General features: G+C 36.6%; 3 long non-coding RNA genes across 7 annotated transcripts; 1 reads left to right on the top strand and 2 right to left on the bottom strand.

The window, feature by feature from the left end:
- Positions 1-149: 149 nt before the first annotated feature.
- Positions 150-2,093, bottom strand: LOC125186631 (uncharacterized). Its single transcript, XR_007170477.2, has 2 exons — positions 1,699-2,093; positions 150-637 (listed from the first exon to the last, which is right to left on the bottom strand). It is a non-coding gene; the product is annotated as an uncharacterized LOC125186631 (long non-coding RNA).
- Positions 633-12,858, top strand: LOC125186632 (uncharacterized). 4 transcript variants are annotated; one of them, XR_007170479.2, is made up of 6 exons: positions 633-1,303; positions 1,413-1,445; positions 1,507-1,569; positions 2,749-2,813; positions 4,256-4,374; positions 12,610-12,858. It is a non-coding gene; the product is annotated as an uncharacterized LOC125186632 (long non-coding RNA). The 4 variants fall into 4 exon arrangements; XR_016130852.1 differs by lacking the exon at positions 12,610-12,858 and adding an exon at positions 10,577-10,940; XR_016130853.1 differs by lacking the exon at positions 12,610-12,858 and adding an exon at positions 8,183-10,565.
- Positions 12,859-13,032: 174 nt separating this feature from the next.
- Positions 13,033-24,359, bottom strand: LOC148924323 (uncharacterized). 2 transcript variants are annotated; one of them, XR_016130850.1, is made up of 5 exons: positions 24,078-24,359; positions 22,906-22,997; positions 21,930-22,009; positions 21,286-21,710; positions 13,033-13,325 (listed from the first exon to the last, which is right to left on the bottom strand). It is a non-coding gene; the product is annotated as an uncharacterized LOC148924323 (long non-coding RNA). The 2 variants fall into 2 exon arrangements; XR_016130849.1 differs by lacking the exons at positions 13,033-13,325; positions 21,286-21,710 and having other exon boundaries at positions 21,731-22,009; positions 24,078-24,353.
- Positions 24,360-25,992: the final 1,633 nt, after the last annotated feature.

The raw sequence follows: 25,992 nt of genomic DNA, 5'->3' as shown, positions 1-25,992 counted from the left end.
TTTACCTAAAACTACAACAAAATAGAGAACAAAATCAATTTGCAATGCACAAAATCAACAATCAATATGTATTAAAACGATAATATGTAGGGCAAAGCATAAGATGAGACCGTTGAGAGCGCACAATTGAACAATTCACACCACATGCATTCGATGAAAGAACAAAAAAGAAATTATTTGGAATATTGTATTAACTACTCCAAGTAATAATAATAATAATGTGATATACATTATTATTACATCAGCACACCAAAGGAACAGAAAGAAAAACAATTAGTAGGTAAGAAAGTTAATTTAAGAGAAAACAAAACCTTAAAAACTTCTCTTCGGAGCCCTTTGTCGGCAGAGCTGTAGTAGCCATTTCTTCTTGTGGCCAAGGTGGAATTCTCATGTTCTGCATATTCTCCAAAGGGAACCCTTCCGTTCACATCATTATATTTTTGAGACCAAGACTCTGCTTGTTTGTCTCTCACTTTGCCACCAAAAGCTTGCAGATTTGAATATCTTGGCGTTGTATCTATTGTTCCATAATGAGAATCTTTGCCCTCAAAGCATCAGCATTGTCTACATCAGTAATGAAGTCTGACGTAGTGTCCCCCGTGAATGCAATTTCAGTTGTTGTGTATGTGTTTGTAATCTGCCAATAGAGTAAGCTCACAGCAGAAATATGAATACTCAAAATTTTTAGCAAAAGGAACCGACAGCTCAATGAGTAGAGTAAGTGCAGTTATACCTATTTCATAAACAGAATGCAACCAAACCCATCATAAATGAAGTAAATGAGATGTAAAGTAAATCAAATCATCTTATTCACATATAAAAAAATTGATTTGGTAGGATAAATAAGTACTCGTGAAAACATTATGCCACTAACTATACCATTAATCCACTATAGAACTAAATAACCAACTCTTATCCACTAATTATGAAATTAAATAACTGACTCTAAACCAAATACGTTGTCTTCAACATTCATGTTAATATTTAAATAATAATATATATTTTAAAAAGGCATTTTCCTAAATACCCTCAAAACTCCTCTTATTTCCCTAAATACCCTCAAAACTGTCTTTTTATATATTGTATAGATTTCTCAATCAATTTGGAAATTATTTCCCCTCTTTAATTCATTGACAATCACGGTATTTCTTTTCCCAACCGTAACCCTAACCTGCTCTACTCCTACCGCCACTTTTCCATAATATTCAAATTAAGTTTCACCCCACACCTATTGTTTCTCTAAAATCTGCAACAACTCACAAGAACAATGCCAATTCTCTTAACTCTCACTCACTCGGTCAAGGTAATCGGCCACATAACTTTTCACGATTTATTCCTTCCTATAACCACACGTTTTGGCTAATTTAACAATTTGTTGTTTTCTACACAATCTGCAATTCTTGCTTGAACAGGCTTCTTCATAACCAAATCCAATCCAGCTTAAGGTAAACTCCCTACAACTATTCTTCAAATGGCGGAAACAACTCACTGTAACCCTTCTGTCAGAAAATCAAGGGAGGAAGTAGCGCCTATCTTTTTGTTTCTTTCACTCACAGTCTGTTATTGAAGGTATACACTTCTTCCACCCAATTTGAATTTCATACTACTACATCCATACATTCTACGCCGTCGTCTCTCTGCAATCAAGCTACTAATCGAATAAATCGAAGTCGAAACATAAATAAATCAAGATCGTACCTTTAATGGGGAAACGGGGCTAATCGGGGTCGTTTGGGGCAGTGCGACGGCGATCTGCAGCGGTGAATTGGAAATCTCGTTTTCGATGTGGTGAGAGAGAGCATGAGAGAGACGGAGCTCTAATTTCTATTCAATTCGTGTCGACGGAAATTTCCTTTCTGGAGGTGTATGCTTGAGTCCCATTTTTGGGAAGAAAGGAGAAATTTGGGGATGGGAATATTTTGTTGGAGCGTCTATTTGATGATTGTTAAAGTGGAGGGTCTACGTGTGAGAGTTGGAGTGGGAGTATATATTTCATTTCTTTTTTCTCTATTGTTTTACCACTAGCTCCCTTTTTTCTTGTTTATTTCTTTTGATTTGGGCCAATAATTGAGTGGGTTTGTTATAGACTTGGGTTTTCTACACATTATTTTTGGTTGGTTTGGGCATAATAGTGGGCGGCATGATTATTTTTGGGCCTACGGAAATTTAAAATGTTTTGGGTTAGAATGGATTAAATGTGCGTGCTATTTCTTTTAATATTATTGGGGCTAGAGTAAAATTATACACCCTTCGTTCCACTATAAGTGATGGATTTCTTTTGGACATGAAAATTAAGAAAATGATATATATTAAATTAAAGTGGAGAGAGTAAAGTATGAGAGAGGAAAAAGTAAGAGAGACAAAGAGATAATAAAGTAAGAAAGAGAATAAAGTAAAAAATGGTTGAAGTTTCGTTTTTAGCTAAAAAAATGAAATTGATCACTTGTGGTGGGACAACTCTAAATGGAAAGTTGATCACTTGTGGTGGGACGGAGGGAGTATTGTTTTACGACATCATCCCGAAGGAGAAGAAGAATTTCGAGAACGACAACACGAGCTTGTTGAAAACGTGAGTGGTCGGCCGGCGTCACCACGACCTTGGGCAGCCAAAATTAATCGAAATACCTAAGTTTCTAATTGGAAAAATTTGTAATCTTATCGATAAAAATAATCAAAGCCTTACGATGCATGCATCTTATTTATTTACTTGATTCTTTGTGTTGATAATTTTTTATTTAAATTCTAAAGGTGAATCTTCGCAAACGAGCCGAGATCGTAAGGGAAAGAATTTAATCGAGGATTAAGCACTCGAGGTGAGCTTTCTTTTAAATGTGAATATGTTTATCGATGAGAATTTAATAAGGACAATGTCCTAACTATTTTTATCGATGAGAATGAAATGTGAATATGTTTATCATGCTGTATTTTGTTATTAACGTGTCTATCTGTAATGGCTTTGCCATGTATTATTTAAATCGAATTAGAATCCTTGTAGAGCCGCAAACCTTACTTGGATTAGTGTACACCTATGAGAGACTGTATGTCATCTTATGGGTTGGCCGGTCTAGTGACTTGGATTGTTACCACAGTGTTGGGGTTTGTATACTAAAAGATGTTTCGAGCGTACATGGCCTTGTACAGTCAGCTCATGCACGTATACGAGATAACGCCACTTCCACTTGTAAACCTAATTATGAGAATAGATAATATAATATAATGGTTTATTTATTGAAATGTAAATAAACAAGTCCAAAGGTTAAAGTAGGGAATCTGATGGGTTCTCAGCAGGGGACTTGACCGAATCTAGTAAGAAGAAAAAATAAATTACAACCTAGATAGACATTGGATATATATTGGTATGGTTACAGTGTTTGTGATAATTCTCTCTTACCTAAGAAGAGATTAGTAACACTAGTGTGGTAGAGCACTGAATGGATCAACCCGAAATATATTTTTTATTGCTATCTACTAAAACAATATACTTCAGAAATTTTAGTATTTCTTAGTCTTTGCAAATATTAATATTGTTTATTTAATCAGACGTCACTTTGACTTGTCAATATGTGAGAGTTTTTCGCAAGTCAATCATGATATCTTGGGTGGTAGTAATTGAATAACATGAAAATATTATAATATTATTTCATAGAATTCGCATGTCAAGTATGGTATGATTTTATCTCCAAGAGATGTTTGAAAAAGCAATTTATTATTTAGAAATCTGCGTAGTTCCATGAATGATAAATAAAGTTTCAAATCACATAGCAGACAAAGAATAAAATTAATGAATTAAGATAATCTTAAATGCTAAAATAAAATAGAACCCAAGTTCTTCGTGATTTAGTGATTTAGATGAGAGTTCAATATTATTCTTTAATGGAATAAAATAATACTCCATTAAATAATATGTTAAATCATAGGTTAATTGATTTAATAAGTTTATTGTCTAATGGGCTAACCCAACATCTAATCACTCCATGGATTCTCATTCTAGCCCAATAGAAGTTCATCTTATAAATAGTGAAGAGAGGTAGGAAACCCTAGCACACAATAGCACAACACACTCCTCTCCAAACCCTAGTCGTCGTCGGCCTTCTCTCTCTCCCTCTTGCATCTGTTTTTCGTGCCCTTGCTCTAGGGAGATTATGGTTTTGGATTTTGTTCTTGTTCTATCCTAATTCATAAGATTAGATTAAAACAGTCTCATGTTATTTCGTGGTTCTCCCAAAATCTCACTTCACTATATTGATTCTTCAAGATCTGCCCACTCGGATGAACATTCAAGTACATGGGAATAGAATGGAATATTCGTGGTCGAGAAATCATGGATTGACGGGAGATTCAGCTAGCAACATCAATCCATTCATGGATCAAAAGGTAACAATCGGTTCTCTCATCAAATAGCTTGCTTATGTGCGATTTGATGTGATTTTCTATAGATTTAGATTGAATTGCATGAAATTGGAATTAAATACATAATCACCTAAATAGATCCGTAAGGATATGTTTGTTTTCCGTGTCTTCCTCTACGGTAACCCCAACAATTGGTATCAGAGCCAATTTCTTAGGCTTTGATTATGTTTTTTTAATTTAATATTTCAAAAATTAGTGTAAAAAACTAGGGATTTTTGAAAATCATGCAATTATATATTATATGTTTATAATATGCGTTGGATTTATGTTTTAGGGTTTAGGGTTTATGTTTTTATTGATTTTATTGATTTTATTTTCAAATCCATGACATGATGTTCTAGATCGATGATTGAAAATTGAGATTATTGGATTTAAATCCCAAAATCTACAAAATATTCTAGATCAATGATGAACATCATTAGATCTATATATTCTAAGTAATATACACTAGATTATATGTTTAAATTGATACACATATGTATGTGTTTAAGTGAATATGTGTTTGAATCATGAAATAAGATGATCCATGATTGAATACTTGGATCGATGATATTCTAGATCTAAGCAAGCATTCATATATCTATGAATTTATGTTCTTAATATGCTAGAATAATTTAAATTGCTAAAAGCTTGAAATTTAAATATGCATGTTTTGACATGAACATAAGTGATTGTTACAATTGAGAAACGAGAAATCAAATTGAATTGAAAACGAAAACAAAATTTGAAACTAGGTTTTCGAAAAACCCTAGCTTCGAGCCCATCAAAGATTGGCGACAAGTAGGGGTGTCGAAACGGGTAGCGGGTATTGGGTACCCGCACACCCGACCCGATACCCGTCGAGTATCGGGTACCGCTACCCGACGAAAACGGGTAACGGGTCGGGATCGGGTAATCATATTTTTGGTTTTGCGGGTATCGGATTGGATACCCGATATTCCCGAAAATTATCCGATTATAGTCAAATATTTTGTAAGTATAAATATTAATATAACTTAAATTATTCGGGTCACACTCAGATTTCAACATATAATTTTTTTGTCATTTTTTCCTCTAATAAAGAGCATACAAATACCAATACTCTATAGTATACAGTAGTATATGTATATAGTAACATATGTACAGTAGCATATGTATAAATATGGTAGCATATGTACAGTAGCATATGTACACACACTGGAGATATAAACAGTAGCATACATATACTTATTAAATTGTAGATGTTCAATGTCTAATCACTAATGATCTGTGGATTCTTTTATATGCTTTTAGGATGCATCAAAATACTAACATTACTACGGATGATGATCAACAAGTTGAGGATAATGCAAATAATAAACAAAAAAGATTTTTTTGGATTCTTTTATATGCTTTTAAGATGCATTAAAATACTAACATTACTACGGATGACGATCAACAAGTTGAGGATAATGCAAATAATAAACACAAAAACATTTTTTTTTAAAAAAATCGGGTCGGGTCGGGTCAGGTACCCGCCGTGTCGGGTGCAGGATACCCGACTCGGGTATCGGGTAATACCCGACATAGTGCGGGACGGGTATCGGGACAACAATTTTGGCCGAAATCGGGTGCGGGTACCCGCGAGTACCCGTTTCGACACCCATAGCGACGAGGGAGGAGCTGGGGGCGACGACCAGTCTTGGTCGTCGTCCGGTGACAGCTCCAGTCCAATGAGAGCACGATGGCCGACGGTTCGAGGATGCGGTGGTGCTCTCGGCGGCGCGTCGGATTTGCTTCGATAGATCCAGCGACATGGGCCTCCTAGTTGAAGACCGTTTGTGCTTGATTTTTATGGATGTAAGATGTATGAATTGTTTTATGGTTATTTGCAATTTCATGATATTTTACATGTTTATAATATCGGTGTTTGTTCTCAGCTTGAATGAAACGTGCTTACAACTAGGGATATTTATAGTGCAATTCTTAAATCAAAGGAATAAAATAATGATGTATATGTGGAATGGAAAAAGAGACTCGATACTGATCGATTGTTTGGTGATCTGAAATTGTTCCTCACTATGAATCGTCCTTCTGCCTTTCATACACCAGACAAGGATATGGAAGCTTATGATCGATGGCATGCTGCGAGTAGTCATGTTAAGTAGCTTTTGTTAGCCTTGGTCGGCAATGCTCTTGGCTGGATTGACAAGCCCGACAGACCATTGATATAAGAACCCAAATGGTTTGATTGGTTGTCCACCAAGTGTCTTATGAGATCGGTGGTGAACACATTGAAGAAAACTATCTTGAAGGAAGACCAAAACATGAGTGACTATGTCATAGAAATGTGGTATGGTTTTGATGGATTCGAAACGATGGATGGGAAAATAAGCCCGGAGACCCACAACTCATGATCCTCGATGGTCTTCCAAAGAGCTATGAAGATGTAAAGAATGAGATTTTGTACACTTGTTGGCCAACGTCTCTTCTAGTACTGTTCAACAAGCTTATTGATGCTCAAATCAAGATGAGAAAGATACAAAAAAATGTGACAAAGAACTCTTTTGACTGTAGTACGCGAGTCCGACATGGCAGAAAGTTCAAGTTAAGTTCATATGAATTGAAGAAATGTTTAATTTCGATATAGCCATAGCATTTTTGTGTTTTTGAATAGTGGGAGTTTATTTTGCTTATATTTACTATTGTTGAATTATAGTTTTTGATATTTTGAATATTGTTTTTTATGTCACATTGGATTATTGGTTTGGAATTTTTATACTTTGATTATCAATTACTGTTTTGGAAAATCAATATCATTTTATAATGCTTGCATTATTGGAAAAATGAATTTTGATCTAATTATTAATGACATCGAATGAAACCAGATTTAATATCAAAATGTTTACTTATGTATATTCTTGTTGATTTAACAACTTAGAAGTAAAACTTCTTAATAACTTAATCAACAAGAAATATCACAAGTAAACATTTTGATATTAAATTTAGTTTCATTCGATAACATTAGTAATTGGATAATCAAAATTCATTTTTAATAATGCAAGCATTATAAAGCGATATTGATATTCCCAAACAGTAACGGATAATATAAGAATAAAAATTCCAAACCAATAATCCAACGTGACAAAAAAACAATATCAAAAACTAAAATTCAACAATCGTAAATATAAGCAAAATAAACTCCCACTATTCAAAAACACAAAAGTGTTATGGCTATGTCGAAATTAAACATTTCTCCTCTTCAAATGAACTTGACTTGAACTTTCTGCCATGTCGGACTCCCGTCCTAGGTCAGAAGAGTTCTTTGCCACATTTCTTTGTATCTTCCTCATCTTAATTTGAGCATCAATAAGCTTGTTGAACAGTACTAGAAGAGATGTTGGCCAACAAGTGTACAAAATCTCATTCTTTGCATCTTCATAGCTCTTTTGGAAGGCCATCGAGGATCATGAGTTGTTGGGTCTCCGGACTTTATTTTCCCACACAGCGTTTTGAGTCTATCAAAACTATACAACATTTCTACGACATAGTCACTCATCTTTTGGTCTTCCTTCAAGACAGTTTTCTTCAATGTGTTCACCACCGATCTCATAAGACACTTGGTGGACAACCAATCAAACCATTTGGGTTCTTATATCAATGGTCTGCCGGGCTAGTCAATCCAGCCAAGAGCATTGCCGACCAAGGCTAACAAAAACTGCTTAACATGACTACTCGCAGCATGCCATCGATCATAAGCTTCCATATCCTTGTCTGGTGTATGAAAGGCAGAAGGACGATTTCATATCACCAGCTAACTGATCAGTATTGAGTCTCTTTTTCCATTCCACATATGCATCGGAATCATGTTCCTTTGATTTAAGAATGACACTATATATGTCCCAAGTTGTAATCACATTTCGTTCAAGCTAAGAACAAACACTGGTAATATAAACATGTAAAATATCATGGAATTGCAAATAATCATAAAATAATTAATACATCTTACATCCATAAAAATCAAACACAAACGGTGTTAAACTAAGAAGCAATGTCATATTCATGCAAGAAATTTATTAGGTTTACTGGCCACAATATCGACAGCCACAAAAATGGCATGACTGACTAATATTGCTAAAGCGTTATAACCATGCACTACGGATTCCTTACTTATGCGTGAACTCCTCTAAAGAAAGGTCGAATCGGACAAGCAATTCCTCCTATAACTCTCTCCAAACATTATTAAAATACAAGTCGTTATAATTTCGTAGCAATATTGCTCTGGTAAAGACCAGTCGCAATATTACTGAAAAACTAATTTTACCGATTTTAATAACCTTTATTTAGAGAAATCTAAACATACAAACTGGTAATGTTCCTCCCGTAATGACAGGTCGGTCACTACTTCGTACTTAGATCAATTTTATGGAGGCCATGTACAAACTTGTTGTAATTATCGCTTTATATTTTGGAGTTTTTGGTTTACTGTTAAATTACTCCCTTCGTCCGCCATTAGGAGTCTCATTTCTTGGCGGCACGGGTTTTAAAAAATGTTAAGAAAAGTGGGTGGAAAAAAGTTAGTGAAATAGGGTTCCCACTTGTATATATTAGTTTTAAATGAAATGTGAGTGAAATGCGTTAGTGGAAGGTGGAACCCTATTACCATTTATAGTAAAAGTGAACCGGGACTCCTATCCGCGGACAGAGGAAGTATCACTTAAGCAGATCAGACAGACATCCACATTCAAAGGATAACTAAACATGTTACTAGCTATGCATGCACATTTCTAAGGCATTGAAAGCACATTATCCATAGCATACAACAAGTACATAGGCGATACTTAAGTTAAAACTAGATTTTAACAAATAAAATCACAACTTAGACGATTAAATATCCATAAATCATCATAGAACATGTAAACACACTTGCAAGAAGTTCACATAAACATAATGACGAAACTTGATTATTTAATTAAACATCTAATATAGATAAAAATAATATTCTACCTTCACATAAACAAGATTATCTATACCTAAAGTCTAGTCTTAAATAATCATACATTATTAATTAAAACAATGTATCTTGATTATTAATACCTTTTAATATACTTAGAATATACTTAGATAGAAATAATCCACCATTCCTAAATTATTGTCTAGGTGTATATCATAAAAGATTAGCCAAGTCTTAATTTAATAAGATAATGCCCACATGGACATAAAAATCCGCATTTATCCAATTAAGACTAAATCCATTTAAAAACACCAATTAAATTCGAGAATAAAAATTCTCATAGCTTTCAGAAAATCACATGATAAGAAGAATTTTATTACATCTTTAATTTGTAATGATGTTCTCTAAATGAAATAAAATTCACCTTAATCAAAGATTAAAGACAAAATTCAATTTAAATAAATAATTAAGGGTTTTAATAGCAAATTGGTGCTATATGAATTTCTCATAGCTTTAATTTAAATTGACGTTCTTTAAATGAAATAAATTCATCTTCATAAAAAACTAAAGATACAATTCAAATTTTAATCTAGGAATTGAATTCCAATTAAATTCCAATTAATTATTTCAAACTTTAATAATTGAGGATTTCAATGCCAAATGAATTTATCTCTATCTTTAAATTAAATTATCGTCCTAAATGAAATAAAATTCATCTTCATCAAATTAAAGATATTCAGGTTTTTAATCTAGGAACTGAATTCCAATTAAAATTCATCCAATTTTTAACAATGTAATTTTTGAAATTTTAAGGCCTTTAAATAATTTTTTTATGTCTTTTGCCAAGTTATATTTCAAGGAAATAAATCCACAAACCACCAATTAAAATAAAGACAATTTCAATTAAGCCTTAAAATAAATATGAAAGCATATATTAGAGATAATATTCTTTTAAAATTCCATCCAATTATAGAAAGGCCAAAAAATTAGGTTTCAAATATTGAATTTTCTTATGTTAATTATTTTGACTTTACCAAGAGGGAAGGAATCTACCTAAATCAGTTAATTAACAAATTAAATAAATTATTGAGCTAATTATTCTAAATGGCAATTTTAAATAAGGTAAGAAATTCCCTTACAAATTGGAAATCATGATTAATTAATTAAATCATTCCAATTTCTCACAAGTTAAGTAATTCTTCTTAGTTTAATTGGTTTAGGATTTTAAACCCAAATTATAAATTTGTGTATCAGGAAACGAAACGACAACACGAAAAACAAAGGGACGAAAACCAAAACTGCGGACCAAACCCTAATTAAGGTTTCGGGCCGCAGTCGACCGCTGCAGCCGCTGCTGCAGCCTCTCGCCGCCGCCTCGATCCATCGTCTGTCGTGCTACCACTGGACTGGAGCTGTTGTCGGATGACGAGTAAGGCCAACTCTCGCCCCGATCTGCAGCGGATACCAAACTAGGGTTTTCGAAACCCTAGTTTCAATTTTATTTTTTTCTTTTGATTCAATTTTATCTCGTTTTTCAATTGTAACAATCACTTATGTTCACGTCAAAATATGCATATTTAAATTTCAAGCTTTTAGCCATTTAAATCGCTTTAGCATATTCAAGAACATAAATATATAGATCTATGAATACTTGCTTAGATTTAGAATATTTTTGTGAAGAACTTGAATTAGATCTAAAATTCGTAATATTCTTTCATCGGTCCAAATATTCAATCATGGATCACCTTATTTCTTAATTCAAACACATATATTCACTTAAACACATACATATATGTATCAATTTATACATATAATCTAGTATATATTACTTAGAATATATAGATTTAATGATGTTTATCATAGATCTAGAATATTAATCTCAATATTCAATCATCGCTAGAACATCATGTCATGGATCTGAAAATAAAATCAAGAAAAACATATATCCAACACATATTATAAACATATAACATGTAATTGCATGATTTTCGAAAATCCCTAGATTTTTACACTAATTTTCGAAAATTTCAATTAATCAAATACATATCAGAGCTTAATAAATTGGCTCTGATCCAATTGTTGGGGTTACCGCAGTGGAAGACACGGAAAAGAAACATATCCTTGCGGATCTATTTAGTTGATTATGTATTCGGTTCCAATTTCATGCAATTTAATCTTGATCTATAGAATATCACATCAAATTATTGATAAACATGTTATTTGATGTAGAGATCGTTGATTGTTACCTGGGTGTATCGATTTTTTCTCTTGGCTACCCCATTTTGTTCTGGAGTGTAGGCACAAGAAGTCTGATGAACTAAACCATTTTCCCGAAAGAAGTCTTGCATTTTTTCATTTACAAATTCTCTCCCATTATCTGATCTAAGGATTTGGATTTTCTGATTATATTGGGTTTGGATAAGAGCATAAAATTCGCTAAACTTCTCAAAACTGTCAGATTTATTTTTTAGGAAATATACCCAAGTCATGCGAGAATAATCATCCACAAATAACAGAAAATAATGAAATCCATAACCCCCAGTAATCGGTGCAGGACCCCACACATCAAAATGAATTAAAGCAAAAGAATTTTTCATTCTAGTAAAGTGGCTCGATGTTGCTAGCTGAATCTCCCGTCAATCCATGATTCGTCGACCACGAATCTTCCATTCCATTCCCACGTCCTTGATTGTTCATACGGGTGGGTGGATCTTGAAGAATCAATATATTGAAGTGAGATCTTGGGAGAACCACGCAAAAACATGAGATTGCCTTGATCTAATCCTATGAATTAGGATAAATCTAGATTTAATTGTATGAAATTGGAATCAAATACATAATCACCTAAAATAGATTCGTAAGGATATGTTTGTTTTACGTGTCTTTCGCTGCCCCAACACACAGTCCATATCATGTATGTGCAGATATGGTTGACGTATATGGGAAATTTTCTTCGTAGTCATGATTTTGAATGATGAAATATTTTAGTGTCTTAGGCTTTTCTAAAGCTAAATCCCCGATGGTTACTTGATGATGGCATGATAAATATTTTTGATAGCACAATATTTTATACTCCCTCCGTCCCAAGATATTAGACCCCTTTCTTTTGGGCACAGGAATTTAGGAGATGTTGTTTAGTGGCGTAAGTGGAGTTGCTAATAAAGTAAATTTTTACCATAAATAGAAATGGCTCAAGTATGTTGGACACCCCAAAATGGTATATGAGTCTAATATCTTGGGATGGAAGGAGTAGTACTCAGTCCTGAATGTGTTTTTTTCATGTGCAGGTTGAGAGGCAATGAGCTTGGGGTGGTGTTGAGTCGAACTTGAAAGTCTTGTTGGGTTTTATTTTGAACTTCGAGGGTCGTCGTGTCTTCACACATGACGTCACTCTTTCTCTTGAATGCTTCCGTTGAGAAAAATACTATTTTTCACAATTATGTTTTTGAGCCCCATTTACTCTTGGATTATTAATTATGATAACCGTTATTTTTGGATTTAAATGTCAAGTCATTACTGTAGTTTTTCCTCTGCTATTTGAATATTAAATGTTTTGGTCAAACTATTTATTTAAACTGTAACGACCCGCCCATTTAGGGTATATTAAATGCGGCGATCGTTAACTAGGCGGACTTAAATGCAACAAGATCATAGGCTAGGGTTTCATTTAAAGAAATTTTCCCTAAGTATCTAATGAGCAACTATCAATAAGAGAAGAAATAATGCCTTAGCGATGAGATTTCAAGAGAAAGGACTATCACAATTAACATTCCCAAAATGACAAGGTTTCAAAAATAACCCCAACGGTAATCATGTCTCAATATCCCAAAGAAATAAAATAATTCGAACATCAAAGAACTATAGAAAGTTTCATATTTTTCAGCGGAAGCAACCAAGAGAAGGTGAAGCCATGTATGAAGACACAACTACACACGAAGTACCATAACAATCATTTTATTCAATTATCCTGCTCAACACCGCCAACCGCTCGTCACTGCTCAACCTGCACATAGGGAAAACACATGCAGGGCTGAGTACTATAAACATACTCAGTGGACTTATGCCGAAAGCAGATTTATAAACCATAGCAATTATCATGCCATTTTCAAGTGTCCATCGGGGTTTTATCTTTAGAAAGGCCCGAGGCACCAAATTATATCCTTTATCAAATATCACGGTCGCGCAACCATTTTTCACATCGACGTTTACCATATCCTCATTCTACATGACAAGGAATGCGGCCGCAATCCAGATCACTAGACCGGCCGACCCGTATGCCAACACTCGGTCTAACATTGGTGTATACTAACCCAAGTAGAGTTTGCGGCTCTACGAGGATCCGAATTCGATTAATCAATATTGGCATAGCCACGAGGGATAGGCACGATAAAACAAATCAAGGCATGATAATACAGATCTCATTCTCATCAATAAAGATTTAGGACCATGTCCTTATTTTTCTCACTTCTAGGGTTAGGTTCTCTCTTATTTATAGAGTGCAAAAATAATATCTTTAATTAAATAAATTAAAGATTGGAGAAGATATGGAGAGATTTGATTTAGTAGTTGGCGTGTAATTTGGGAAAATAAGGGGGATTTTCGAATTATAGGCTATTTAATAAGCCTATGATTTTATTTGGATATTTTACAGAGTAGAATAAAATATCACGGAGCACAAAAATAATAAATCCTCCCAAATAATTATGGAATTGGCGATTTTTATGCCTATGATTTAAATTCAAATCCTAATTCAAATAGGATATAACAAGATCTTCTTAGATATGGTAAGATATGCTAAGATATTTGAATTTATATATGGAAGAGAATAAACAAGGGATCAAATAATATAATAAAATAATCCCTTCTCCCAATAATAGGAGATTTTCGAAAATCTCCTTGATACAATCATGGGGGCCGAAAATTTATGATATAAATTAGGAATATTCGGACTTTGGATTTAATTCGGATAATTATCCCAAGTAAATAATTAAATCCAAGAAAATAGGATTTCTCCTCCAATAATGATATGGGTCGAAATTTCCAAATAAATAAATAGTGCTCCTATTTAATTCTCACTCATCCCTTAGGAAAAATAATTCACCACAATATTATTTCACCCCACATCAAAATATTCACATATTCGAATTTCACCTCCACTTCACATTTTCCAACGACTTTGACCATTCCACGGCCACGTCATATTTTCCACATCTTTGACTTTTCAACGCCATGTCATATATTTGACTATGCAAATAAATCTTAATTCCACAACGCGACTAGGTCACAAAGCAATCATGCAATTAATTCACTCATCAATAATACCATAGCACTAAAGGCATTTAATGCAAAAATTTTATAACCCGAAATTTAGGGTTTGAAAAAGTGGGGCGTTACATTCCACCACCCTTAAAAGAAATTTCGTCCTGAAATTTTGTACCTTCATGGAAAGAGTTCTGGGTACAGTTCCATCATCTTGTCCTCAAGCTCCCACGTGGCTTCCTCGTATTCGTGGTTTCTCCATAGTACTTTTACACTAGTAATGGATTTAGTTCTCAAATTTTGAACCTTTCGGTCCAAGATCATCTGGGGTCTCTCTTCGTAGCTCAAGTCGGAATTTAGCGCGACTTCTTCATAGTGGATCACGTGTTTCGGATCAAACACATATTTCCGCAACTGCGATACGTGAAAAACGTTATGCACATTTCCAAGGCTTGGTGGTAGCGCCAATCGATAGGCTACGGGTCCTACTTCTTCCAGAATTTCATAAGGTCCGATAAAACGCGGTTTCAACTTTCCTTTAACACCAAAGCGCGTTATCCCTTTCGACGGGGACACTTTGAGGAAAATTTTATCGCCGGCTTGAAATTGTAAGTCGGTCCGTCGGACGTCAGCGTATGACTTTTGTCTGTCCTGGGCTTCCTTCATTCTTGCACGAATTTGTCGAACAATTCCAATCATCTCTTCGACTGCATCGGGTCCGAGTACCCTTCGCTCGCTGATAAGGCTAATTTCATGCATCGGTTATATGGTGAAAAGCGTTATAATTTGCTGGGTCTAACACGTTTCCTAAGCCAGGTGTGTGAAAAAATCGCTAGATCGAGGAAATGCTGAAGGAAATGGTCTAGCAAAGTAACGAAGTGAAGTGAGCAGAATTCAAAGGAAAGAAGGCGTGACGGATGGAGTCAGTAGCTGAGGGCAACAAAGTCTATCTATACCTCGCTGGACCCCACTCCAACGCCTATAAATAGAAGAGCATGCAACGCACAAGGATATCACTTTTTTTTACTCTCTTTTAGCTCACACACATAACACAGACTTGGGAATGAGAGATCCGGGGTAGTTCGGGGTTACGAAGGGTTCATTTCTTTAGAAGGTCTCAGTTGCAACAGCGTCCGCGTGTGAACGAAGATACAATCTCTTTTTAATTTCGGTTGTTTTGCACTTTTGCGTCGAACTTCACTTTCGGGAGTCGACTTGGCTGTTGATGTTACTCGTTATCTTTTCGCTTCTGTTGGTTGCGTTTAGTTGTGATATTTCGAGTTGATTTACGTAGATCTTGCTGCTGAGAGTTTATTTTAACAAGTTTTATGTCGATCTCTGTTTTATTTTGATGTTGTGGTACTCGATATGGGAATTTGGTGATAGATCTGTGGTTTATTGATTGATTGGAGGTTATTGTTTAAATCTGAAGTGATGAAGTGTTTCTGTTGGGAGGAGTTTGCGTCGGACGCTTGGATCCGGAGTGGATTTAGCGTCTGAGGTTGGATCCGAAGTGAGAAAAGGAAGTTGTTAGATGGATTTGAGTTTTCTGCTTGTTTCCTGTTTTACTTCGTCTAGCATCTGTAGATCCGTTCAGTTCTTCATTGTTATGCATCAATTTGATTTAGATTTAGTTTGCTCTGCTCTGATTTCATTCATGTTGTTTTCCTTATGAGTTTTTTTTACGCAGTTTGGTTGAAGAAGATGATGTCGCTGTTAGTTAGTACCCGAGTTAGTTATTCTGCCAGCTTTTCGTCCGTACCCTGCTTTTTCAGTCATGGTCCCCAAGTCAGTTTGTTTCCTAGGTCTAGGTAATCAGAGTAGTTTTCTTAGATCTGGTGATTGAGCAGTTAATTTTCTTGCAACGTTCTCTTGTTATTTCGTAAGTCCAGCTATTGGCATAGGAGTTTTAAGATTCCTAAGTCAAGTTTAATTTGTTTCCTCAACCCAAGAAAAATGCGTGGCAGCAGCCAACACCAAAAACAAGTCCAAATCCTTGAACATGATTATTACGCATCCTTCTCTGTGGGATCGGTCCCTACTTCCCTATTGATACGCCCGGATTTTGCACTGTTTTAAGGCCATTATTTGGTCCGTTTTTGTCATCAAAATCACTCTACATGTCCATTATTTGCATATTTTATCTATTTTGGTATTTTTAACATGTTTTGTGAGATATGTGCATATTTGAGCAAAAAAAGGGAGTAAAAACGCTAAGTAGGAATCTGGAGCTTCTCCGGCGACCGCCGTAACACTTCCGGCGACCGCCGGCGCTTAGTGGAGACAAAGACACGCCCGGCGACCTCCGGGAAGTGCGTGGCGACCGCCACAAGGAGTCAGAAGCTACTGGACTGCGCGCGGCGACCGCTGGCCAAGGTGTGGCGACCCGCCACAGAAACGCGGCGCGCGACAGCTGTCTTCAAACTCAATTTTCCGGCGATCCTGAAGTCCGATCGGAGCGTTCTACACACCATTCTCTTCGTCTTGAAAAGAGCTTCAAGATGGTTCAAGAATTAACTCAATCGGAGTTCTGTGAAGAGAGTTGTGGCCGTTCTACCAAAGTCGCGCAAAGCTGCCAGCTGCAGTCTATGCGGGAATTTGAAGAAGGAAAGAAGATCTTACCTTGTGAAGCCAAATATTTTCCTTCTACTATGGGGAACGAAAATTACATATTTCCTAATGCTTGGAGGACACTTATTACCAAATTTAAATCCTTCTAAAGCCTATATATACCCCATAACCTCATTCATAAAATTCAACCCTTCCTTAGCCCCCAAAAGGGGAGCTTTCATAGCTCCTCCTCCAACCCTAATCTTTCATCATCTTTTTGCCAATTACTTCCATAGCATAAATTTGAGAGTTCTTCATTGTGCAAGGGGTTGGAGAAAGAAGCAAGAACATCAAGAACGACAAGGATTCAACCTACGGGTTTTATTTGCTTTAGTTTTATGTTCCAATTGTTTTCACTTCATTCTATGTTTTTAGCTTATTCAATTATGTCTAACTAAATTCATAGGATTCTTTGGATGTGTTAGTAGCAACTTTGATTATACAATTCCGTTTTCTATTTAATACCCGTTTTGTTTTTACTTTGTTTCTTCCCTAAGTTAATCATGATGCTTCATAATTGAGTGACACAATTATGTATGATTCAATACAACTTGCTTCATAACTGTGACAGAGTTCTAGCGAGTTAGATCCACTTAGTAGACACTACAGTTAGCTTCCTTTAAAACGGCACTGTTAATTGAGAGTGAGGACTTTTCAAGGGTCTTAGGAGCTTTTAGGAGTTACGTGTTAGGATTGACAACCCTAATCTTGTAATCAACATTTGTATCGCATGAGCATAAGCTAGGTGACTCGTTCTATCAAAGTAATAACTGTGCTAGGGTATTGTAGTTTGGAATTTGTATAACCATAACTGTGAACGCACATCCATGGAATTCTCTTATCTCTCATATTTTATCTTTGTGATTTAATTGCATTTAGTTGTTTGATTGCTTTTAATTGTTTTTACTTTCAAAAACCCAAAACTTCTCTTGTTTCTCTAGATAGTATTTGACGCTTAGTACATAATAGCCAGTTGCAACTATATTCCCCGTGTTCGATATCCGGTACTGACCTTTAGCTATACTAGATCTACTCTGTATACTTGCAGGTTTATTTAGTGCTAATAAAAAGTGCATCACCTATACTAGGTTTAGTAAAGTGGTTGAGAGTTTTTGAAAGAAGTGCTCTGTGTGTCCGACGACCAGGATTTCCTACGACCAACGAGTTCCTAGACCGCGTGATCTAGTGGATTTGCTGGACCGAGGGAACCTGTTAATTCCTTCTGTGCGCACCGTGAACACATCCACGTACTTTCACTCGCCAACATCATCCCAGTAGAGCGGTGATCTACACATTTTCCCATATAGTGCTTCATACGGCGCCATGTTGATTGTTGCTTGAAAACTATTGTTGTAAGCGAATTCGATCAGGGGTAGTGTAGTCTCCCAACTTCCACCTCGGTCGAGCACCACGGCTCTTAGCATATCCTCGAGAGTTTGCATCGTCCTCTCGGATTTCCCATCGGACTGCGGGTGAAACGCCGTGCTAAAATTTAGTCGTGTTCCAAGCTCGCGCTGTAGATTGATCCAAAATTTTGATGTGAACTTCGGGTCACGATCGGACGTGATTGTCACTGGGACTCCATGCAATCGCACAATCTCCTTTATGTAAATCTGAGCCAGCTTGTTCGATCCATGAGTTATAGGAATCGGTGTGAAGTGCGCACACTTGGTAGGTCGATCTATAATCACCCAAATTGCGGTGTTTCCCGTTAGGGTCTTCGGCAAGGCCGTCACGAAATCCATGGTGATGTGCTCCCATTTCCACTCGGGTATCTCCAGTGGTTGTAATTTTCCATGCGGTCGTTGATGTAAGGCCCCTTCACCTGTTGGCAGGCTAAGCAACGCTCTACAAATGTCGCGATATCTCTCTTTATGCCATTCCACCAAAAGGACTTCTTCAAGTCTTGATACAACTTCGTGCTTCCAGGGTGAGCAGTGTATGGAGTCTCATGAGCTTCACTCATGATCTCGTTCTTGAGTTCTTCGTTGTTTGGCACGCACAGTCTACCTTCAAAGATGAGGGCGTTGTCGGACTCCTCACTAAAATTTTCGGATTCACCGGTTCTCACTTCAATTCGGATTTCCTCCAGTTTCGCATCCATCCGTTCCGCTGCAACGATTCTTGTTTTCAGATCCGGTTCAACCACTAAGTTGGCAATTCGTCCTTCCACTGTTTCGGGTGCCCTTAACACTTCTAATTGCAATTTACCAAAATCTCATATCAAACTTTCCTCCTCTGTAAGGAAAGTGGCTAGTTGCGAATGGTTTCTACGGCTCAAAGCATCTGCCACTACATTCGCCTTGTCAGGGTGGTAGTTGATGCCACAATCGTAATCCTTTACGAGTTCGAGCCATCTTCGTTGTCGCATGTTCAAATCCCTCTGCTCGAAGAAATACTTCAAGCTCTTGTGGTCCGTAAAGATTTCACATCTAACTCCATAGAGATGATGCCTCCAAATCTTTAGGGCATATACTACTGCTGCTAACTCCAAATCATGGGTTGGGTAGTTCAACTCGTGTGGTTTCAATTGTCGTGACGCGTAGGCAATCACCTTGTTGTTTTGCACCAATACGCATCCTAGTCCAACCTTCGAAGCGTCGGTGTAGACTACGTAGTTCACTCCCGGCTCTGGCACAGCTAACACTTGGTGCGGTGGTCAATTTCTCCTTCAAGAGTTGAAAACTCGCTTCACACTCCGGAGTCCAATTCACTTTGACTCCTTTCTTGAGTTGTTGGGTCATTGGTCTTGCTATCTTAGAGAATCCCTCAATGAATCTTCGGTAGTATCCTGCCAATCCCAGGAAACTCCGAATCTCGTTCGATGTCGAAGGCGACTTCCATTGTTGTACCGCCTCAACCTTGGCGAGGTCCACTCGGATTTCTTCTGCCGACACAATGTGTCCTAGAAAGTTCACTTCCTTTAGCCAGAATTCACACTTGCTGAATTTGGCGTAAAGCTTCTCGGTCCTTAACGTCTCAAACGTGATTCGTAGGTGCTCCTCATGCTCCTTCTCGTTCTTCGAGTAGACTAGTACGTCGTCTATGAAGACTAAAACAAATTTATCCAAGTATGGGTGGAATACCCGGTTCATTAAGTCCATGAATACCGCTGGGGCATTCGTTAGACCGAACGGCATCACAACGAACTCGTAGTGTCCATATCTCGTATGAAACGCAGTCTTCGGGATGTCCTCCCTTCGAACTCTTAGTTGATGATATCCAGGCCTCAAGTCCATCTTTGAAAACACGCCGGCTCCTCGTAGTTGATCGAACAAGTCATCTATTCTCGGCAATGGATACTTGTTCTTGAGGGTCAATTTGTTTAACTCTCTGTAGTCGATGCACATTCTCATCGATCCATCCTTCTTCTTCACGAACAGTACTGGTGCGCCCCACGGCGACACACTAGGTCTATTGAAGCCTAGGTCCATGAGCTCTTGGAGTTGTATTTTGAGTTCCTCCAATTCCTTGGGCGCCATTCGATATGGTGCCTTGGATACGGGTGCGGCTCTCGGCTCGAGGTTGATTGTAAACTCCAATTGTCGATCCGGCGGCGGTCCAGGTAACACTTCCGGAAAAACGTCTGGGAATTCTTGCACGACAGCGACATCTTTCATCTTCTTCCATCTTCTCCTCTCCATGGAGGTAAACGAGATAGGCAGTTCGCCCTTTTTTCATCATTGCGGTTGCTTGAAGCGCGAAAATTATTGCGGTTCGCCGGTTCATCGAGATTCTATGGTATATGGTGGGTTCTTCCCCCGGAGCTTGTAGCGATATCTGTCTCTCCTTACAACGAATCGTCGCAAAGTTCGTAGTCAACTAGTCCATTCCTAAGATTATATCGATATCCTCCATTTTCATGACTCGCAGGTCGTGAGCAACTATCTTAAGTTTTCCCATAACAATTTCTACGTTCGAGCATGTTCTAGATATTTCTATCATTCCTCCTACTGGTGAGGTCACCATCATTCTATGTTCAGATTCGCTAGTAGGCAAGTTCATAGTGTGCACACATAGTTCAGATATAAATGAATGCGATGCGCCCGTGTCAAACAACACAACAACGGGGGTATCGAGAATTTCACCCATACCTGTCAAGTTTCGTTTCTCACGATCATCTTGCTCTTTCTTCGGCTTCTTTTGTTCCAGCGCGATCGCTCTAGCTTGGGGAGGAAGTCTTGGGCGGTGAGGTTGTTGCTGCCGCAACGGTGGGTCGCGATTTCCTCTCGATTCATTTTGCGGTGCCCTCGATTGCTGACGGGATCCTTGATCGTTCTGCCTTGATCCCGATCCCACCTTGTTATTTGCGCACTCCCTAGAGAAGTGGTCGTTTCCTCCGCAGGTATAGCACTTGATGACGTTCTAATATCGGCATTCTCCGAAATGGTACTTAGAGCACACATTGCACTGTGGTGCTCTGGGTCGGTAGTCTCCTCTCTGGCTGGACGTATGTTGTCCTCCTCCATGCTGGGATCGATGCTGATTCGACTGGTGCCGTTTTCCGTCATAGGAAGTCCTAGAATCATCCCACTTCGATTTATCAGACCCAATAATTGGTGTCACATTTTGATACGATATACCTCTTATTAAGAACCTGACTTTCTACATGTACATTTTTTTTTTTTTTGAAAACATATAAACTAATACACACTATTGCATAATTAGTAACATGCTACAACAAAAATCTATTCAACTGTACACGTGTATAAATCCTCACTAAGCATGCCACGTGTACCACTTTAACTTATGGACAAAAGAGATAGTGACTTGACCACGCAGCTGCCCAACTAGCGAAAATCCTCACTATACTATACTCTGCAAAAGGAGAAGAAATGAGTGAGCTTGAGCTCGTAGTGTAACCGCATTCCAAAATATAATCCCATGGATTTCAACTTATAACGCTATTACTAAACAATCACATTATTACCTGGAATGATGTATACATGTATTCATATTTACCTCCCAATCTGATATCAATCAACATTACCAATTTTTTTATACTAAAAATTCTGTCAAATCATGTAACAAATATAATCATAATAATCAAACTATACTTCCGATAATAATATATTACCTGTCGGATTCATCATCATATAACATATCATCCTCCTGTCAACTTTATCACTTTCTTTCATCAATCAATAAAGCATTTACCTTGGCATTCACAACATATTGATAATTTCTTTAGCACATATATCATTCTCAAATAAACAACCCCTTAGCCCCCAAAGCATACCCTCAAATCAAACAACTAATATATACTTATGTTCAAAACACAAATTACTTTCAACAACGATGTGTCACCTATTAACCAAATTAATACATGTCACAATTATTGTACAAATATTACATAATACTCTAACAAGTTATTACTTTATTGGTCAATCAACACAATATACAGCTTTTGAAAATAATCACTGTACTTTGGATCATTTTAGGCACAAAGCTTCTTTGAATCACATATATATACATAACAAATATAGCATAGTATAACACTTCATCATCACCCTGTCAGATCCACATTAAATTATACAGTCCACAAAAACTTAGATCACTATTCAGCTATTCCACAATATCACATAGATTTAGAGAAGTCTCATATATTTCAAATACTTCCTTAAGTTCAAGCGCACAAAATACCAATCACATAAACACACGTCCTAATATATATCAAGTTAAAGTCAATAAATTATAGAATACACGTACACTACCTGTACACGTCAACAAAACTCCATTTACTTCTCCATTTACTTCAAGGTCTTGCTCTTTCCTTTGTTATTTGCACTTGCATTTGGTTCGCCTACTTTTAAAAATAAACACACATACTATAAATATTCGAACCCTCAAAGCACAACCAAAAAAAACCAACTATTATACCTCTTTTGCCTTTCTAACCTTAGATTTTGAGCTTCATTAGCTCAAAACTCATAACATGTGCTTATCTTTTATACTATCTCATATTTCTCTAAAATAATGCTATTACATCACATAAACTAAGTTAAAATATTTCCATAAATTCTCATATCAACACGAAAGAAAGTAGTTCAATTTAACTAACTAAGAAATCCCGGGAAAACTAAGTTTTCACGACTGTCAAAATCATATATCTCAAGTTTCACTCTTTCCTCCATAATCCATACTTGTTTTCAAAGCGAGAGTGAATTTCAAGCCAAAACAATACTAAGACCAAGCACAATTCTCAACTTCCAAACCTATAATTAGCTGTCCGGAAAGTCCTTTATTATCAACAATCATTTTTATCTTCACAATAACTGCATAATATTGTATAACAAGGCAGCCCCAACTAGATATTATCATCAATTCCACCAACAAGATAACTTTCTTTGTTTAAAATTAGATTTCACAACTTACCACATAGAATTCAAAACCACTTCATGCTCACATTTTAGTGGTAGGAATCAAATTTTCAGATAATTATCTATTCAATAAATCAATTTTTCAACAAATTAATCTAAATCTCTTACCTTAAATTCATAAACTTATGGCCACCATATTATCCCCAAAAATCTTGTCTTTCTAGTGTTATCATACTTGTAACATCATGACATAGTTCCAATTGCATAATTATGAAACTAAAATGCACAAATTTATCACACTATAAAAGCCCCAATTCAAAGAACCCTAACTTTTGATTTGTCACAAACTAGAATTAAAGGCTATTTTCATAATCAAAGCATGTTACAAATTCGTTAAGAGTCATATCCCATCAATAAAGATCACTTAACAATTCGAAAATAGAAGTGAGAAAATTGACAGCTTTTCAATCTTCTTCCTACTCATACCTAGAGTCCAAAACTACCCAGTATAAAACTCAATAATAGCATTAGAAGCAAAAATAACATGTTGGGAAGAAGATTCAAACCTTAAATCCCAAGAATTTTCGAAATAGATATACGGAGCTTCAAGTGTATATTTGGAAATTAGAGGCAAGTTCAAGAGATATGGAAATTGTGGTTAGCAGCGTGGGTTGCCGGTGCCATATCGGCGCTGTCGCAGCGGCAGAATGAAGAGAGCAGGGCTTTTCATGGAGATTATAGAGAGAGACGTGTGAAGCGAAAAGGAAAACAAGGAGAAGAAGAAATTTCTGATTTTGTATCTCCCTCACAACTTTTTCTTTTTCCCTATTCTAATTCCTCTTCTTTTTTTTTCTTTTTTTTCCTTTTAGTCTCCAAAAGACACGTTTCACTCCCCCATTTCATCATTATCTTTTTATTATTTTTCTTTCTCTTTTTCTTTAGCATATTCTCTATTTCTCTTCTCTAATTTAACCAATAAAAACTCAATATATCACACACTATAATTTGAATTCTATAATTTGAATTCTAATTCTAATTAGTTCAAGCATAGAACCCACATAAATAAAATACTAAACTCCTATATTATCATATTTCTGTTTCTAATTAGCTTAGGGATATTTCACTCTTCCCTTATTTTATTTCTCATACACTAAATTATTGACTTTTTTTTTATGTTAACTATCATTTGCACATAAACACACACACAAGAAACATATACTGAAATCCTAGATTTCCCAATTCTATTTCTAATTTAACTTTGGGATATTACAAATCATACTTTGCAATTCCCAATAAATTTGTCGAATAATTTCCATATCGAATTATTCGAAAAAAAAGTCTTGATTTTTTTTTATTTTCTTATCAAAAAAAATCAATTTTCATCTAGGGTCATTTTTGGGATATTATACATATCTTCCACATTCCCATGGATGATCAAAGGATTGGTCGCATTAGCCTTAAGCCTTAGCTTAGTAGGGACACGATCAACATGCGGCTCCTTATCGCAACGATATCTCCATCGACGAGCTTGACTCGGCGGATACTTGAGCGGTGGGGGACTAAGCGGCGGTCCATCCCTCGCAGCTGCCATGGCTGGGAGTAGCACTCCTATCAAGCCAATCATATCGCCTCGGGGCGTGTACTCCGGCGGACTGAACCACGTAAAAGGTAACGCAGCTTGGGCAGTCCATTCACTCCAAGGAGAAGGCAGGCTGTGGATCAATTTCGAAATCCCTGCGTGATGGGTAGCTCCACCATACGCGTATGCATCCATCCAGCGGTCATAGAGTTCGGTGACGTAGGTCAGGAGAAAAGACTTTCCATCCCATTCAAATTCTTGGTAGGTTTCAACAGGGAAAACCTTATTCTTTGCGTAACGGTCTCGCATCGGTGCATAGTACCGGTTAAGCATCTACAAAAAGGAAAATCTCAGCATCAGCACAAGGATCGGAAAGTCAATAGTGTATGAGGTTTCAAACTGATGCCGAGAGTATGATGGATATATATATATATGTGTGTGTGTGTGTGTGTGTGTACGCGTCGAACGACGGAGGTGTGAAGGTAATATCATATCAAGAAATAACGGAATTTCCTTTCCGTGGCAAAAGGTTTGTATATATGTATTTTCGCGTTTCGATGATTCGCAATTCGTTCTCATAAGTCGCTCGCCTCGCATTCGGCGTTTGATGCCTCCAAGTTCGATATTATCACAAAATTTTCATTCACGACACGACTTACAACTATGTATAGCAGCATGCTCAAGTTCATTCTCATAGATGTCGTTCATCACCCAATCAAGCAGTCGCAATTATATAGCATCTCATTTATTCAACTCAAAGAAGTCTTAACACATTTTCATTTGCGTAACAGCATTCATCATTTTTGGCATAGTCGAAGATAGCAATTTCACATTCATGCATATTCGTCATTTCATACTCCAAGAAAATCTCAAAATGTCACAACAATTTCCATTCATTGCAA

This window comes from Salvia hispanica, chromosome 5 (assembly GCF_029641045.1).
Source record: "Salvia hispanica isolate PSC_SH4W2 chromosome 5, Shi_PSC_v1, whole genome shotgun sequence".
Lineage (NCBI taxonomy): Eukaryota > Viridiplantae > Streptophyta > Magnoliopsida > Lamiales > Lamiaceae > Salvia > Salvia hispanica.
This window is presented reverse-complemented; position numbering and strand designations above follow the sequence as displayed.